This window comes from Lacerta agilis, chromosome 7 (assembly GCF_009819535.1).
Source record: "Lacerta agilis isolate rLacAgi1 chromosome 7, rLacAgi1.pri, whole genome shotgun sequence".
Lineage (NCBI taxonomy): Eukaryota > Metazoa > Chordata > Lepidosauria > Squamata > Lacertidae > Lacerta > Lacerta agilis.
In genome coordinates, this window is record NC_046318.1 from 29,286,233 (window position 1) to 29,305,759 (window position 19,527).

The following is a 19,527-nucleotide window of genomic DNA, read 5'->3' on the forward strand; positions in this document are numbered from 1 at the left end:
TCTTGCTGCCATTTTACTTGCACCGCAGGAAAGAGGGAAGGGAAGGAACGTTTATTTCGAATCGAGGTTAGCCGAGGTTATCTATTTTTTGCCTCAAGCTATAGACTGTTGGCAGTTACAGGTTACTAATCTCTCCAAATCCTACAAAATCAGCACATGTGTGAGCTCTTGGAGTATATGAGCAATCCTCCAGAATGCAGCTAGCAATTGGCAAGTACAGCAATTCTGCTGAGCCTGTAAAAAGCTGGAGGAACACCTCAGCAACGTTACGTGTTCCCCTTAATCAGTACTTCCCTCTAGAGTTTGGAATGGGTGACTTGGAAGGGGTGCTGCCCGGATATTACTTTTCCAACCCCCCCCCCAATTCTGTAAAGACTGAGATCGAGAGTGGAGGGAGGAAAGAAGAACCATTCGGAGGCTTGCCTTAGGTAATTGATTTCGTGCTGGGGAAAGGAGGAATGCCAAGGAAGTCCAAAGCCAAGCTCTGAACCCAGAGAAGATGCCACATCAATGCAGTTTGTCAGGCTGGCATTCTGGCTTTTATAATTTATTCTGGTGCCTTGTGTCTGTGTGTTTTCACCACTGTATTTAAAGAAAACACACCTAACAACTGGATGCCCATAGAAGGCAAACCACTTTTGGCGCTTCTTGTTTTCTTTCTCCCCCTGTGGAATCTTTGGCGAGTGTCTGCTCGATAGCTGTGTTTGCTGACTCCACCAGTCCTCTTGGCACAGCTGCTTGGTCTCCACCTACTCAGTGACCTCAAAGAGGACTTGTGAGGACAGACCCTGCTAGAAAACAGACTCTCCATATCTACTTTTTTTTTTAAAAAAAGGCTTTGCTCTCTATCCGTAAAGGTCTTTGGAGCAGAATTGCCAGAGTTTGAGGGAAAATTCTGCAGCAGCTTAGGAATGAGGTTTCATCATGCTTTCCTATGAAACAGCCTACTTCAGCAGACTATTTACCAGAGTTTGCTGAAATACTTTCATTCCAATGAGGTGAGCAGAAAAACCTCCACACATGCAGACTCACGCACCATACGTACTTTCTACTTATTTTTCCCACCCACTCTTATCTATTTGCAACCTTAGTGGATCTATGTGAGATTGTAGATCAGTGGTAGGGTATCTGATTTGCATGCAGACGGTCCAGGTCCGATTCCTTTCTCTGAAATTCTGGAGAGCTGCTGTCAGTGTAACGATAATGTAAAAATAGTGCACTAGATGGACCAATGGTGTGTCTAAGATTGAGACAGCTTCCTCATGCAGAAAGTGGAATGCATAAACTAGCATTCAGTATGATTAGTCCCTTTCCCTTTCACACCAATACACAACTAGGATACATGTTGCTACCTCCTCTACCTGATTTCTTGTGCAGGTATAAAGGAGCCATCTTTTAAAATACAGATGATTGCAAAGAGATTTCCCCCCCTTGTGCAAATAACTCTTACCCTGTTTTGCATCAAAACATATTTTCTTGTCTTTTTATGGATAATGATAATGAGCAATGAGAGAACAGCTTCATAGATGATAAAGGACATTACAGAAGCCATGCTGCGAGTTAACTGTAAACTAAATTGTGTTCAAATCATCAGCCTAGGGGAATGATCCCCTGCTGTGCTTTCTCCTTTCTCTGATTTCCAATAAGATTTAAAAGTTTTGTCGCTGCCAAGAAAATGTACAGCATTGGAAGAAAAACACTGAAATTGTTCCACTAATTGTGACGAGGCAGTGCTTAAAATGCTAAAGTAGCTGAGCCACTTTTCTTGTGCCTTAACAGGTGTCTACAGGTTTTGGTTTGTTTTTCATGTGCCACTGACCCTCTGTCCTCATCTGAGTTTTCTCCATGTCCTGGACTGGGAGTGAAGGGGTTGTCATGCTGGGTTTTATCCGAAAGTCAGAAGCACTGTGAATCTATTGCTGCTTCTAGACAAAACCTCACAAAACCTTTGGCTTTTGATGTGCAGAGTGCTTGTGGGGAGTATATTATTACAATATAATAAAAACTTGTATAGAACAGCTGCATATGTAAAAACAATTTAAAAAATGACATGTAAAGAAAGAATAAAAAAAATTGCACACACAGAGTGATTAAGATTAAAAATAGCAATTGCACAGTTTAAGCTCAATGCAAAGTGCTGGTTTTGACCCATATGTGGCTCAGGACCCCAATACCTGAAGGGACATCTGTCCCCACATGAACTGACCCACACCCTGCATTTGACATCCAACACCCTTTTCTGTGTGCCCCCTCTGAGGGAAATGCAGATGAAGGTGACATAAGAACAGGCCTTTTCAGTGGTGGCTCCCCACTTGTTATGGTGATGATGAATTATTAAATTTATATATTGCCTTTCATCCAAAGATCACAGGACGGTGTGCAGTATAACGTTGCTGGACTCTGTCTCCCAGAAGCCCCAACCAGGATGGACAGCGGTCAAAGATGATGAGAGTTGATTCCAGTAACATATGGAGTGCTCTCCCCAGGGAGATACGCCTGATACCACCACTATCTAATAATAATAATAATAATAATAATAATAATAATAATAATAATAATAATATTTTATTTGTACCCCGCCCATCTGTCCGGGTCCCCCCAGCCACTCTGGGCGGCCTCCAACAGATATTAAAATACATTAAAATATCACAGGTTAAAAACTTCCCTAAACAGGGCTGCCTTCAGGTATTTTCTGAATGTCAGATAGTTATTTATCTCTTTGACCTCTGCTGGGAGGGCGTTCCACAGGGCGGGGGCCACTACCTCTGCCTAGTTCCCTGTAGCTTTGCTTCTTGCAGTGAGGGAACCGCCAGAAGGCCCTCAGCGCTGGATCTCAGTGTCCGGGCTGAATGATGGGGGTGGAGACGCTCCTTCAGGTATACAGGACCGAGGACGTTTAGGGCTTTAAAGGTCAGCACCAACACTTTGAATTTTGCTTGGAAACGTACTGGGAGCCAATGTAGCTCTCTCAGGACCGGTGTTATATGGTCCCGGCGGCCACTCCCAGTCACCAGTCTCATTGCCGCATTCTGGATTAATTGCAGTTTCCAGGTCACCTTCAAAGGTAGCCCCACGTAGAGCGCATTGCAGTAGTCCAAGCGGGAGATAACTAGAGCATGCACCACTCTGGCGAGACAGTCTGTGGGCAGGTAGGGTCTCAGCCTGCGTACCAGATGGAGCTGGTAGACAGCTGCCCTGGACACAGAATTGACCTGCGCCTCCATGGACAGCTGTGAGTCCAAAATGACTCCCAGGCTGCGTACCTGGTCCTTCAGGGGCACAGTTACCCCATTCATGAACAGGGAATCCCCCACACCCGCTCACACCCTGTCCCCCCAAAACAGTACTTCTGTCTTGTCAGGATTCAACCTCAATCTGTTAGCTGCCATCCATCCTCAAACCGCCTCCAGGCACTCACACAGGACTTTCACGGCCTTCACTGGTTCTGATTTGAAAGAGAGGTAGAGCTGGGTATCATCCGCATACTGATGGACACTCAGCCCAAACCCCCTGCTGATCTCTCCCAGCAGCTTCATATAGATATTAAAAGGTATGGGGGAGAGGACGGAACCCTGTGGCACCCCACAGGTGAGAGCCTAGGGGTCTGAACACTCATCCCCCCCACCACTTTCTGCACACGGCCCAGGAGGAAGGAGCAGAACCATCTACTTTTAAGTGCCAGACAAAAACATTTCTCTTTACCCTGGTTCTCTCCCCTCCCCTCCTTAATTTGGAGGCTTTTCAATGTGTTTTGCATTTATACGTGTTTAGGTTTTTATTCGGCTTTGGTATTCATCATTGTTCTATTTTGTAAATCACTTTGGGTTATTTTTGCAAAAGAAAAGCAACTAATAAGTGCAATAAACAACAACAACAACAACAACAACAACGGTAATGCATGAAATAAATTCAAATGCAATTCAAATACCTTTATGCCCAATGTGACTTCCATGCAACTTAAAAAAATTATGTACAGTAAGACAAAGATACCATGGTGGGAAGTAAGGTGAAAAACATGAATTCCATATAATTAACTGCAGACTGCCTTTGCTGCTGGTACCTATGCAGTTGGACACCAGAAGAAGAGCAGTCCGCTTTGTGTATCTTTTGAGATACAGCAGTTGAAGGAAATGGAACAAATCCCTTGAGAGTGAAGGTTCCGCAAAATATGTGCCAGAAAAAGCATGCATGTGGAAAGCAGAGATAGAGGCACACATTCATGCAAATAAATGAGGTTGCACAGACACTGTACTATAGAGCAGTGTTCCCCAACCTTGGGCCTCCAGCTGTTTTTGGACTACAGTTCCCATCATCCCTAGCTAGCAAGGCCAGTGGTCAGGGATGATGGGAGTTGTAGGCCAAAAACAGCTGGAGGCCCAAGGTTGGGGAACACTGCTATAGAGGACACGTTGGTCTTCAATTCCAGCAGCTGCAGCCAGCATTTCCAGAGTCTGGGATGGTTTTAATCCAGCAAAATCGGGAGGGACACATGTTTCCTGTCTGTGCTCCTAAGAATGAGATTGCAAAAGGTTATGTTGAAACCTATATCACATCACGAGTTCTGGCCATGCACCTTCTATGGTGTTGCGTGTTGCTCTGGTACTGATGGGGTCTGAGGGTTCAGAGGGATCTCATGTTTTGCAGAACCAAGTATCACATGGTGTGGAAGCTCTGTGATCAGATCTCCTGATTTTATTTTATTTTATTTAACTTCAAAGCAGGAGTGGCTGTTCAGCATGATAGCTTATACATTCTACTTTCTCTCTGTGTGTATTATTTTGAATCAACACATTTTGTAGAATTCTGCAGATCATATAACACAGTGCCTTCCTATTTCTAAAAGCCTCCTTTAGTGCTGCTTTGGAAATATCCTGAAAATGTAATGTGTGCTCACCCAAGTAGGAAAATTCATATTTTTTATTTTATTTAGCATTTGGCTGCCTCTACCTTCTGCGGAATCCCTTGGCAATTTTAAAGGGTCAGGATGTGTCCCCATTCTCATATCTCTCTTGTGGGGCGTTCTTTCCAGAACCCTTGTAATGCAGAGAAACTGGCAATTAGTGACCTTCTGCATCAGTAGTTCCTTCTTCTGGGCATTAGACTTGATGTTATGCATCTTGGCATGTGAAGATTTAGAGCATGGCCCCCTGACCCCATCACCAGAGCAGTGGCTCCAGCTGCCAAAGATGTAGGGGAAGAGTAATGGGAAAATGGCAACCTATGATCTGCTATATATGGATGAAAGCAAGCTTAGGTAGTTCTAGTTCTCTTATTTACTTAACTAACAAGAAGCATGTTGATGCAGACCAAAAGTACAGCAATGTCAGACTTGTTTAATATGCCGATATGTATACAAGAGTGTTTTAAATAGGGAGAGGTATACCAAGAAAGGGGGAATTCCATATGGTACATGTGTTATCTGTGCCCAATTATGCGGTCAACCCAATTATGCGGTCAACCAAACTCAGCCCAGATGCTGGTATGCATTTATCAGATACTTTTCTTTTGCTGAAGTCCATGAATTCATCTCCCACTTTCATGTGTGTGTGTGTGCGTGTGAGAGAGAATTTCACATAGGCAAAGTTAATACTTATGGACTAAAGCTATAGATAGACAAGGTCTTTTTTGGGCTTCAAAGTAATTGAAAATAAGAGTTGACATGTCAAAAAAGCACTCACTTCAATTAGCAACAGTGATGTTTCAACATTAACACTGAAAGACTCAGGAAGCAAGATAACTAGGTTTGACACACCAAGAAAGCATTGTAGGCAGCTGTGTGACAGTGTTGAGAATTTATCGCCAACGATTAATAGCTTAATTAAAAAAAACTCAAGAGAATTTTTAGAAATAAATATTGTTGTGACTTTTAACACACCTGTAGCTTAATTATACTATTCCACATTTCTACTACAGTGGAAAAATAATTTGGGTGGCTATTGAACTAGCCAATATATTTTTGTATCTGAAGTTAAAAACCCCACAAATGTTTCTCTTACCCCCAGCAACAGTGAATTAAATAGGTAACCATTTGCTGGCTTTTCAATATACCTCAAATCATTCTGCCTAATGGTCTTGGCTAGCCCTGGCCATAGCTTTCAAGACCCTGGTTCAGGACAGAGACTACTGCTACCAGGTTGGGAATGAAAAGGAAAGGTAAATGTCTCAGCATATTGAAGACACCTCCCTCCAGTATCATCGTTGTTGTTTAGTCGTTTAGTCGTGTCCGATTCTACGTGACCCCATGGACCAGAGCATGCCAGCCACTCCTGTCTTCCACTGCCTCCCGCAGTTTGGTCAGACTCATGTTGGTAGTTTCGAGAACACTGTCCAACCATCTTGTCCTCTGTTGTCCCCTTCTCCTTGTGCCCTCCATCTTTCCCAACATCAGGGTCTTTTCCAGGGAGTCTTCTCATGAGGTGCCCAAAGTATTGGAGCCTCAGCTTCAGGATCTGTCCTTCCATTGAGCACTCAGGGCTGATTTCCTTCAGAATGGATAGGTTTGATCTTCTTGCAGTCCATGGGACTCTCAAGAGTCTCCTCCAGCACCATAATTCAAAAGCATCAATTTTTCGGCGATCAGCCTTATTTATGGTCCAGCTCTCACTTCCATACATCACTAGTGCGAAAACAGTATTATTATGTCAGTGTTAAACATCACTATTGGTTTAATGTGCACAATTTGCTATTAGCACAACAGGCCCACAAATCTTTCAGTGTTTTTGTATTTGCATGCAATTAAATAAGTATAAATTTACAGAATTGCTTGTAACTGTTTCAGGTGCAACAGTGAGCATTGGCACACCTACACAAATTGTCTTTACATGATTCGAGCATGGGGAATTGCTGAACTGTATATAACCTAGGCATTTACAAAACCACAAACTGCTAGACTGTTACAATAGTGACCTTGTCTTTAGCCTTCCACTCTTGCACTGCCTGTAGAATGGAAATTTCTCAACCACAGTGGGAACAAATTTAAGGTTGGGCTTCCAGTGCTGTTGCTTAATTTAGGGTCTTGCTTCCACTTTGGATAAGTTGTCTAAATTGCTTACTTGTACATGTGTCCTCTTATTTTCCCAGCCCATGTTTCCTTTTCTAGCACTCTTAATACTGCAGCTAGTAATTCACCACTTCCCAACCTCTTAGCTTTGGACAGAAGCCACAGCATTGCATTAAAGTTGGTCCAGGGGAAAGGTTCTGACCTTCAGATTTTATTCAGATTACATTCTCCTCACTTAAACAAGTGAAGGCTATCTTTTAGACGAAAACAGCTTTTCCCCCTTGAATGTCCAAAAATATTTTATTTCAGGAAAATCTGTGCAAACTCCATAGATTTGCTGTCTGTAGGTTATAAATGCTTTGTATGGGATGGCTAAGTAAAACCCTATGATCTCTTTGGAAATGTTTAGTGACATCTAGTCAAAGGGGCATATCTCAGTGGGAGAGCAACTGCTTTGCATGCAGAAAGTCCCAGGTTCAATCCTTAGCATCTTGAGGTAGGGCCAGGAGAGACCCCACCTGAAACCCTGGAGGACAACTTCAGTGCACTGTAGATAGTAATAAGTGAGATGGACCATGGTTTTACTCTGTAGAAGGCAGCTTTATAGGTTAGTCTGTTAGAAATGTTGTTTGCTTGGAAATTGTGGAAGTCAATGGTGTTTTCTTCCCAGTTTAGCATTTAGCAAATGTAAGAATGAGAAAATATTTTTAAATGCCCAGGAACTTCTCAGATGTTTATGACTTGGTATCAGAAATTTTCCTTGCTGATAAAACAGTTTAGTTCATCGCAACCGGGGTCAAAGGTTTAGATCAGGGTCTCTAGCTTTTTTGGACTACAGTTCCCGTCATCCCTCACCACTGGTCCTGCTAGTTAGGGATGATGGGAGTTGTAGTCCAAAACAGATGGAGACCTAAGTTTGGGAAACCCTGGCTTAGATAATGTTTAGACAATGTGTCCAGATGTCCAGATGTTATGAGAATGCAGCTCCCATCATCCATGATCATTGGCCATGCTGGTTGGGCTGATGGAAGTTGTAGTCCACAACATCTGGAGCATGCCATGTTGGCTATGCCTGGTTTAGTCACCCATTTAAGATCATCTATTGTTATATTGAGCAAGGAGTCAAAAGGGCATCCATATTAGGCTAGTGCAAGGCTATAGAAACATATGTTGAATGCTTGAAGAGTAACTACATTTTTGGAATCAATAAAGGTGCATGATTTTAAAAACTCTTATCTGTATTATCTCAGTGTAGCTCACAAATGAGACCCTAAAAGTATAAATTTAGCCTAATCTTCTAAAACTGTTTATGTGCTCATCAACCCTGTTACTGTCTGGCCTACAAAAATATTTATATATTTATCTGAACAAGTCACAGTCACTGTTAAAGAAAACACTATATGAGGATATTTAGGCAAGACATCACAATCAAATTCTCTCTAGTTCTACTGATTGCACCATCCCGAAAAATGACAACAGACTCACACATATTCATGCGTTTCAAATTATAAAATGCTAGAACACTTTTCCAGATTCCATTATATTTCTCTATATTGTCCTTTATCCTAAATGAAACACATTCTTATGAGACCAGTGATACCATTTTAGAGACTCAATCATTTTAATTAACAGTGTCGTCCTATGCATATTTACTTGGAAGGAGCCTTACTTCCCTGTATGTATCTTTTAGGACTCAAACTTTTGTCTCATCTTAAAGTTTACAAGAGATAAAAGATAATTATGTTATTCCTTCTAGTGGTTTCATAATTGATTGGAACACTCACATTTTCTTTCCTCGTGAGTGAATCTTCACCTGCTATAAAGCTCCTAGCTCATGGAGGAAAGGGTATTTCTCTACGTGCTTAATCTCCAAACCTTTAAAATGTTTTAAAAAGGTTTATTATGTGCTGGTTTTAGAGTTCTTGTGAGAAAATATATAACTGCCATATATAGTACAGGGTCTACATTTAATTGTCTCCTTTCTTTAAAAAAACAGAGCCAGACTTTCTTTTTGACATAAAATGACTCAAGACCTTTCTGTGGCGACTTCCCTCTCTTTCAGGTAGAACTCGTGTCAGTGCAGTGAATGATGATTTATCTTTGAGAGAGTCAGTAATTAAAGGATTTACTTGTGGGGCTGTGAGTTCCTTCCCGTTGCAGGACAGATACCTGAGGTAAGTGAGTTATGGGATTCTATGTAATACCGCAAGCTTTCTTTTAGCAGACCTACAGTTAAAAACAGGGATATTACCTAGATGTTTTCAGATTGGAATAGAAACCCACTGTGATACTGTAGGGACACCCTTTAATTAAAAGTATCTACTTCTGCCTTCCTGTTTGGTAATCTTGAGGGTTTCCATAAGCAGCAGTAAAGAAGTTCCTATGAATCAGAGAATTATAGAATTGCAGAGTTGGGAGGGAGCCCCAAAGGTCCACACTCGAACCAATTTTCATCTAGTAACTGCCAGTACTGGATTCCCCACCCCCCAGTGAGTTCTTGTGGACAGTGCATTCTGTTTGACAACTAGCTCTTTCTTAAAGAAGCTTTAAATTAAGCCTTAAATCGAGTAGAAAGTGTGGAGTCCAGTCTAATTCGCTCATTTGCATAGATATTGTCCTCCTTTTAAAATGGGTCTATTGACATAGAAAGACTCCTCTGTATTTATTTTCTTACACTTATATGCTGACTTTTTCTGTCTTGGAAATGAAATCAGAAACAGTTAAACTATTGATTTTTTTTTACAAAAATCTTCTTTGCAGAAGGTTGTCCTTTCGAGGCACCACTGCAGAACCAAAACAGGCCTTCCCCACCATTTTTGTGTAGCGAGACTCCCCCCCCAGTCACCTAGACTATAATTCTCGAAGTCAAGCTGATCTGCATATGGCTTCTGTTATTGGCTGTGTTTAATTGCTGTACTTAGTTTTCAGTTCCCTGTGTCCGTTCCCCCCCAGCCCCATTAAAACCCACATGATGCTGATTCCCCTGAGTCTGTGAAGATTCTGAATTGGCATCATATGAGGCAGTCTGATGAAGTGATAAGTATTTCACACTCTGGTTCTTCATCTTTTATGGTGTGCAAGTTAAGGATCCCTTTCATACTCAAGCAAATGAATAAAAAGAACCCCTTTTCACATCTGGAAGACCTTGTGTATCTTTGGCCAATGAGACTGTATGACATCATGTGATGTTATATTGGCTTAATGTCTAGCCAATATAGCAAAGCAGAATGTGTTAGAATCTCCATCCTATGGATTAATATTATTATTCCCATCAGTACTGTTTGTAATAGGTTCCATATTCAGGATCAAGCTGTTGGGTTGTAGCCAATGCATGTATGTATGTATGTGAAGATAGATTTTTGGTATCTTGTGTTATGATACAAGACACGCAATAAGCAATGCAGGTCTTAGAGACAAATTACACATGGTGCTGAGTTTGTGGACACTGCCGAAATCAGCAATTAGTGTGAGCATTCTGTTACTCTGTGATCTCACTGCTTCCTGCCACTCTGTGTGCATGGTTGCTTATTTTTGCAGGATTGTTTGCAGGATTACCGGTACTTTCCCAAGTAGTTTGGTCCCTGGGTTTGGCTCCGGTTACATGGGTGATAGTTTGCTATTCTTCCTCTTATACTGGGTAAAATATTCCTATGGAAATATATTGTGAAATCTATCTTAAACCTGTAACTCCCCCCCCCCCCCGCCCTGCATAACTTTGCAACCTTTATTCTCATCTGCATCTGTGTGTCTCACGCAGTACTTTTCATTCTCCTTTGCAAAAATGGAGGAGGGCCAAGGGAGCTGATGGCATGCATGCTTCTTCTTTTCCTTTCTTGCATGGTTCTGAAAGAATGCGGCCACTTTTGCGGAACTGATTTTGCCACCCGCTCCATCAGTGCTGCTGAAAGCTTTGCCAATAATCACCATTAACTGTTGTGCTGTTTTTATACAAACAGAGAAAATTAAGTTCTAGTCTAAAACCAATCAAGGGGTGGGGGTGGGAATCTTTCATTAAAAAGGTTTTGAGAACGCGTTTTGATTTGGTTTTCCTATTTTCTCCCCTCGCCACCAGTCAGATGGCTGTTGCACTTGTTTATTTATTTAATGGGAATCTCTGACGTCTTAATGAAAGACACACAACCTTTAAACCTCATGCTCCATCAAGTGCAGTGCCTAAAGCATGTGTAATTAACGTACACATGTAGTGACAGGAATACACATGTGATTTTCGTATTGGAAAACTAAGATACAGTACTTTGGTAACCTGGCCAGCACTTGGCTCAGACTTAGATGTGCAGTCAGCATAATGTAGGTCATAAAGTCTGAGAGAGGGGAGTGATTCACTAGTAGAGCTCTATGAACAGCTCTACGAACCCTTTGAATTTATTTACACTAAAGCAAGGATGGGGAACCTATGGCCCTCCAGTTGTTGTTGGATTCCAAACTGGCAGCCCCAGCTCAATGGTAAGGGATGATGGGAGTTAAGGCCCAATAGTCTTGGGAGGTCCGTACTCACCACACCTGACACACCTATCCCTGCACTTGCAAGGTTTCTCCAGAGTGCACCATGGATGTGTGTCTTTTTTAAAATAGAAAGTTAGTGATTAATATGTTGCTTGCGCATTTAAAGCCCATTTTTTTTAATTAGAGCAGCTAAATTGCACTACAGTCGTAGCTCGGGTTACGTACGCTCTGGATTCTGTACTTTTCGGGTTACGAACTCCGCTAACCTGGAAGCGCAACCCAACGCGTGCGCGATTTGCACATGTGCAGACCATTTTTCGCGGTTTTTTAATGGTTTTTTTCATTCTGTGCATGCACAAAATGAATTGTTCAGGTTACATCCTTTTCGGGTTACGTACTGTAACCCAGAACGGATTAAGTAACCCGGGGTACCACTGTATTTAGGTTTAGAGTGCTAGAAATGTGCACGGACAGAAACCATCCATTAATAAATTGCAGTATAAATTAGGCACAACAGTGTCTTTGTCACTTCTTGCCAATGTCCGCCATGCCATATGTGTGTGTGTGTGTGTGTGAGAAATGGAGTTTAGTCTTCATATAGCTGCTTTTCTTTCCCTTAACCAACAGTTTGGGTCACATTTTCTGGCATCATTGAGACAGCATTAATGCAGCTCCTATGAGATGTAACTATGTTAAAAAGTCTGACTGAAGAGAATAATGGGCAAGCCGAAACCTCCCACAAATCTTGAAAGACAAACCAGTCTCCTTGGCATTAGGAGGGAAGCACAGTCGCCAGTGATATTTTTAGATACAGTTGCTATCCAGATATCTAATATGTGTAAATCCCTCAAATTCTGTTGGCTTTGGGTCCTAAAATCATCAAAACATTTACAGAACTTTGGGGTGGGGGAAAGCAGTAAGTATATAAACGTTAAAAAAAGAACCATGCTTTATAATATTGGTAAGTATGTTCAAAATGATAAAGTGTAGAAAACTTACTTCCTTTTTTTTTTATTGAAGCGCTTTATTGCCTGAAAAAAGACTGCTGGAATATTGTTGCAGACTACATCGTTCTCAGTTTTCTATATATGTAAAAAAAGAAAAAGAAAGGATGAATCCTGATTCCAGGCAAAGAGGCCCAGGTCCAGTGACTCAAATTACCTGGCCCTCTTTCCTTCCGCACTCCCTTCTCCCAATATGTTTCTCCTCTGATTTTGATGTTGTGTGGGAAAGTTGAAGGCAGGTCACAAGTTTCAGAGAGGAGACTTCAGAAAACTGTTTTAAAAACAACAGCACAGTCTTACTAAAATAGAAGAAGTTGAAAGTTTGAAAATGAGTAGTTTTGAAAACAGGTCACCACTTTCTTCCTTTCAAGTCACTAAATTCAGATGTTTGGATGTCCTGATTACTTCTAAATATAATACCCAGTTTCCAGCTACTGTTATGGCATGGCATGCTAAATTAGGATGGCTGAGGATGGTTTCCTGCTTGTAAAGCTGATCTTCGACATTCTACACCAGATCGAGAGGTGATTTGGTTCCCCAATACATTTGGGAATTGCTAAAAAGCTTTGTGCCATTATTTTTAGATTTTTAAAAAAGTATTTTTTTTTTTAAAAGATTTTCTTGATTTACAAAGGTATGTGCAATGTCTCTCTCGTATTTTTTCCATGTAACATTTTTACAAATCAGTTTGGGTTGTTGAGACATTTTAAAGGTTGTGTTTAGTCTCACTTGTGATCCTGTGAGACGTTAACTGTGGCCTGCATTTCCTAGCTACCACATAGAGGCCACTTTAAATCACTGCAGCTTATGATTTTATTACATAGTTAGCTACAGGGGTAGAGCTGCTCACCACACAGAATAGGTGCAGTCACTACATACTTAACAGAGAAGTTAAGTCACTACATACTTAACAGAGAAGTTTTTTTGCAATCTTCTTGTGCAGTGCTGGTTTTCAATAGAGTCTAGCCATGCGGTTAGTTCTCTGACATGGTTTAAAAATATGGAATAGTCAGGATAACACTCTTCATGGTAAAGTAAAGGTAGTGAAAGCCCATAAGAAGCTTCCTAAAATCTTTATTAGGGCATTCCACTCGCCCATCCCATCTTAAGTCTATGACCAGATGCAAACTTAATCACTTAAACACCAGCCCATCACAAATCCCCATTGCCTTGCTTACTACTTAGCCTGTTGAAGAATTTTGAAGATCTCAAAAGTATTTTGTGATATTTTGGTTGGTCTAATAAAAATATCGCCTAATAAGGATTTTAGAATCTCTCTTTGCAATGTGGATGGATGTGACACATGACCCATTGTCTTATACTGCTGAATGTGTAAGGTACTGGTAGCTGCCACAGGTGATAAATGGCCACATCTGTATCCATTTTTATTTATTTTTTGGTTCATATAGTAGTGTGGTGAAAAATGCTTGATTGACGTGATGAAAAAAATTGCATGGTATGTGATACCTGCCACCATTTGGAGCAATGTGAAGTGAGCCGGCATGTGACTGCAGCAATGTGTAGACCAGCCCTGAGAGGCCCAGGATGAGCCTTGAAACACCTTGCACTTCTAAGAACTGTGGTGTGTTGATGGTGGCATGCACATATTAAAGTCCTTTCCAGCTATTCTGCCTATGACCCCTGTTAAGTAGCTGGCTTGTGACCTGATCGCCTCCTTCCCTTTCCCCACAATGTAATATACTTTCTTTTGCAAAGCTGTGGGTCGGGGGGGGGGGGGGGAGAAGGGAAGATATTTTGGCTTGCTATGTTTGCCCTATGATATGTCTGCTTGTATTTGATGAGTGAGACATTGTTCTGCTTTTTTACATCCCTCAAAGGAAGTGTCTGTTGACACAGCCTCTGCTTCAGTCATCTTTTATTATACAACACTCTGGGAAGCCTTTAGGGCAATCCAGTGGCCCTAAAAGCAGCTTCTTTCACACAAGGAGAGAGACAAGCCTAACCAGACACCAGCAGTTCATATTTCTTTATTCAGACAGATCGTTGTAATGATAATGTCAGGCCTCATAGAAGACTAGGCCTGCTGATCCGGAGTTGTCTACGAGGTGTGGGAGTTAGGTCTCCCAGTTACTGCTTTACCTGCCATATTAGAAGGAACACCTTCTCATTTTTAAGGATGAGCAGTGAAGCAGAACAGGCTGGCTAGTTTAGCATTTTAGGCATAATTGTTGAGGAACCTTTTGATAAAGCTGAATAGGACTTTCTGGGCAACCTGGGTGAGGGTGTTACTGGTATAGAACTAGCATGTAGATTGAATGTGGGAAATGTACATCTTCAGGCAGCTTCAGGGTACAACTGAAAAGAGATCCTAATTGTTGTTGCTGTTGTTAGACCACTTCATGACATAAAGCTATTGAAGCAGCGCACACAGTAAAAAGATAATTAAACACCGAAAGGCAACTTTAAAGAACACTAAAATCAATTAAACAAACTCTAGGACCTTAACACTGCCCATACAAATTCTAAAAAAACCAAGGAAATCATTTCATCAAATACAAAATGTATCTTCCATAAATGACTGGAAAACACTTCAGAGAAACCCAAAGAAAGAAAGAAAGAAATTCTTTGGTAGGCACCAAAACATCCCCACGGTAGTCTGGTTTCATCTGGTAATAGATATTACACATAGGATGTCGCTAACCCTGATACTGTGTAGAAAAACTGTAGAATCATGAGTTGGAAGCGATACTGTATTGGAAGTGATGGTCCAAGCTAGTACTCAGTGCAGGATCTGCAAAGCTGGCTACAACTATAGCATCTCTGACAGATGGACACCCAGATTGCATAAATAACTCTTGCAAAAGAGAGTTTACTACATCCTGAGGCAGTCTGCTCCACGGTCAAATAATATGTACCAGTAGGAAATGTACCCCACTGCTTAGCTGAAACCTGCTTCCCTGAAATTTCTACCTGTCGGTTCTCTTCTTGCCCTCCTGAGCAAAAGAAAAGAAGTCTGCTCCATCTTCTGAATCATATCTGAAGACTGCGATCATGTTTCCCCTTGCTTGTTTTTTTAAAATATCTTATCTCTGAAATTAGCCACAACTGGTAGCTGGCAGATGGGTCAAACACAGGAGGAGGTTACAGCAGTAGCTCATAGCTATTCAGGGCAAAACTTCTGGCATGACAACATTTCAAGCAGGGCTTGACAGAGTTTAGGAAAGGTGAGGCAAGACAGAGCTTCAGGCTAATAAAGATAAGGTGAGGCTTTGGGTGAGATGAGCCAAACTGAAACAGAGCTTCAAGTGAGTTAAGGTGAGGTGTCAGATGAGGTCAAGGAAGATGGTGCTTCAGGCAAGGCAAGGTTCCAGGACTCTCCAGAGCAAGAGTGGAGAACCAGATGTTGTTAGGCTGAAACAACTATCACCTCCAACCATCATGGGCAGTAATGATGGGAGCTGCAGCCCAATAACACATGGAGAGCCACAGGTTGCTCAGATGGAGGAGTCAAAGCCTGGGGCATCAGTTATATGAGGCTTGCAAGGCCTCTATTGGCTCCCCATATCACTTGATCTGGCTGGACCCAACAGTGCTGCTTTCAGCCATATCATTTTGGAGCCGTGGAGTGAGGAAAAAGCACACTACCAGCTTCTCCTGTCCCAGTGGCAGAGAAAGAGGGGCGGTGGTGGGAAACCTGGAACCTGCTGCCAGATTTTTCAGTTGGAATTCACTGATACTTGTGTCTTGATGCTAGACCTTGGAAGATCCAGCCAGCTGGCTCTAATAGAACCACGGAATATTGAATACATTCAAGGGAGAATCATAGAACAATAGAATTGTAGAGTTGGAAGGGACCCCAAGGGTCATTTAGTCCAACTCAGATGTATCTTTGTATGCTGTGAATATATCAAGCCACCCAGCTCTGTTTTGGCAGAAGAGATGTTGTAATTGTCACTTTCTTCTTTCTAAGTGACTCGGTGTATACTCCAACTTAGCCACCCATTAACCTCTGTTCAGCCTGTCATAGTGGTTAGTAATAAGTAGAAAAAGACTGCCTGCTTCTCTGTTACGTTTTGGCCAGATAGTTAAAATGTTTCTCTTCTGCTAGGCTTTTAGAGTATTTTAATCTTGCTACCTCTGGTTTTGTTTTAATTGTTTTACTCCAGCTTTTAATGCTGTCTGTTTGTAATAGTACTGAGATTTTACAGTTCTAAACCACCCTGGGAGGCCCTGATACAGCTGAAAGGTGGCGTAAAAAGCATTTGTATAAATAAAAATACATTTTAAAAGATGGATTCTGCTATCCAGTCTTTTAGCCTTTAGGCCAGGCATAGGCAACCTTCGGCTCTCCAGATGTTTTGGCCTACAACTCCCATGATCCCTAGCTAACAGGACCAGTGGTCAGGGATGATGGGAATTGTAGTCCGAAACATCTGGAGAGCCGAAGGTTGCTGACCCCTGCTTTAGGCAGAGCATGCCATAAAAGTGATCGTGAATGCAAAACCATTTTGCTTGGATATATCTTGAATTGGTTTGTGTCTAAGCTAGCCTTCATATTCCAATGCAAAGCTTTTATAGTTGGCTCACTCTTGCTATATCTTTAATTTAGGGCTAATTCCAGAAGCACTTCTATGTCATAAATGTAAAGGAAATACAGAAAATCTTAAGGTTCTCTCAGTCCTCCTGCTAATTAAGGGTCAAGGAGTAAGTGCTATTAGTTTTCATTATAATTGTAGTGCTGTAAAGTTGAACAGAATTATATAGCTACATTACTTTACTTTGTTTAATGGGATCTACATCACCAAATGAGTCTTGTTTGTCTAGCAGGAGATTGTCCAGTGACACTTTAAAGACTTGGCTAGCTGTTATCTCTCCCCCCCCCCTTAAATAAAGAGTGAAGCTGATTTCAAATCAAAGCCTCAGTCTTGCTTAAATTCATTTTTAGTGGGTTGTAGCCAAATAAGTGTTACTCAGAGTAGACCCACTTAAATCAATGAACCCAAGTTGCTCATGTTCATTAATTTAATGGGTCTCTTCTGAGTAGGATGAGCAGTGTTCAAAGACGGGATCTCTATCACCGTTTGGTTAGCCCACATAATTTTATTTTACTAGCTAATTTCTAAAGGTGGGTAGGTCAAAATCAATGTAGCTTTGGAAGGTTCAGTCTGCCATCTTGATTCAAAATGGCATCCAATTGTATCAAAATATAGATGAAAACATGGTCTTTGATCTTGGGAACTCTCATGCAAAATTAGGTTGTGGTGTGTTAAGAGGTATGCGTAGTGAACCAACTTTCCAAAATACATAATAGATGTGTTAAAGTCAACCTGGGGTTACATTTATTTACTTTTAGTAGTTGGACTGTTGTTTCATAGTGCTATGACAAATGTAAAAACCATGCCTTGCCATATCCTGATTCAACATTCTTTTCTGGGAAAATTGGAAACGAGTACATAGAGACAACCAGTTGACATGCTCAAATACTCCATGGAAGGAATAATAATATCAGGGCTAGTTCAGATATTACGGACGAGTGTACATACAGCCCACATATGAGTGCCACTGAAAAACAATTCCATCTGGTGGGCTTTGTGTGTAAACTGCAGTGTTTGTAAACAATGAATGTAGCACATGGTTGGAGTGGTTCCGATATGCTTCACATTATTTAGCTGTTGAAAACAATCGCCCAAAATTTCTGTCTTTGGAAAACTACTTAGGCTTCAGTTTCCGATCCTTACATAAAAGTGCCCTTGAAATAATCTGCTCAGAATTATAGTGTCAGGAATTAATAGAAGTGGACAGGGTTGGAAAACTGATCATCTGCAGTAAATCAGACATTGTTCTTTTCCAGAATCCCTAGTACTAGCTCCAACTACGTTAGGTTCATTCACACTGACTCATCCTGCAGGCTTCCAACACTGCATGTTTTGTAATAGGAGGAGACAGCTATAAACCTGGCTTTGCCAAAATGGCTACTTTCCCAACTCTGCAGATTTAGGTAGGCTTAAGAAGTCTTTCCTCCCCCCCCCCCAGCCCCCTAAAAAGCCTGCTCTCCCTAAATTGCAAGGAATTACTACTTCAGAACTGTAGGTGGCTCAGGGAATAAGAGATAACTTGGTTCTCAAATGTCCATCATCTATTGCTTTGCTTAGGCAGGTGCTAAATAAGCTAGTTGTTGTTTGTAAGTGATAACAGATAAAAGCAGCCAGAGCCTTAAAAATTGCTAACAACAGGCAACACATGTCTGGATTTAGACATGGGTGTTAAAGGAGTAAAATCTACTGCTTTGTGGATATGGGCAGATGATAAAACAGCGTATTATTTCTTGGTGCAGTTACAATATGATTTCTGCTTTTTCTTCCATTGGCCTAACCTCTGTTGTGGTGCTGTAGCTTTGGCATGCTTTTGTGGAGAAGGGTACACAAGGACCTGACTGCACATCCTACAGATACTTGTGCTATCATTGCCATAAACAACTGTAAATTGTAAGTTTCTGGGAGGTGGAAACTTCAAGGGCAAGAGAAGCACAGAAAAGGGAAGGTGTGTACAATATCAAATGCTGTCAGTGTTTGCATAAACCTATCTTCTTGGTAATACCATGGATTTCATTTGTGAAGGAGTAGATCTCAAAGGCATGTGGGGCCCATCACAGAAAGTCCACATTTGTGCTTAATGCAATCTGTTGACTTTCTTCTCCTTTCCACCTTCTGTACTGATTTGTGGTGTTAACAGCAGGAGTAAGGCAAGAGGGGCGTGCAGGATGGAGTATCAATCAGGACAGACACCTTAGTTATACTTTGTGTGCTTTCTATGCATGAGTATCTTCAGTCTATCTTACTGCCCTGTGGGCTTTATGTCTCCTTAAGTTCTTCTCTTGGTCTTCTGTGGGTAAGAGAAGGCTAATTTTGCCATATAGTTAATACTTTGTTTGTGTGTGACAGTAGTGTTGGCAGAATTAAAGCAAACCAAGTAAGCCTCACACACATTCTTTGAACCAAGGCTTCATCTGGCTCAACTGTGAGCTAGATTGCAGTATGTGTTCCCTGCACATTTTTGTTAAAGGTTAACAAAACTGTTTAGACAACTTTAATGGCTGTG

The 19,527-nt window shown here is 41.4% G+C and overlaps 1 long non-coding RNA gene across 1 annotated transcript in view; it reads left to right on the forward strand.

Moving 5' to 3' along the window:
• LOC117049772 overlaps nt 1-19,527 on the forward strand; it is a 216,332-nt gene that overhangs the window by 98,425 nt on the left and 98,380 nt on the right. The window contains exon 3 of the long non-coding RNA XR_004427013.1: nt 9,063-9,174. This is a non-coding gene — a long non-coding RNA (uncharacterized LOC117049772). The remainder of the gene's footprint in view (nt 1-9,062; nt 9,175-19,527) is intronic.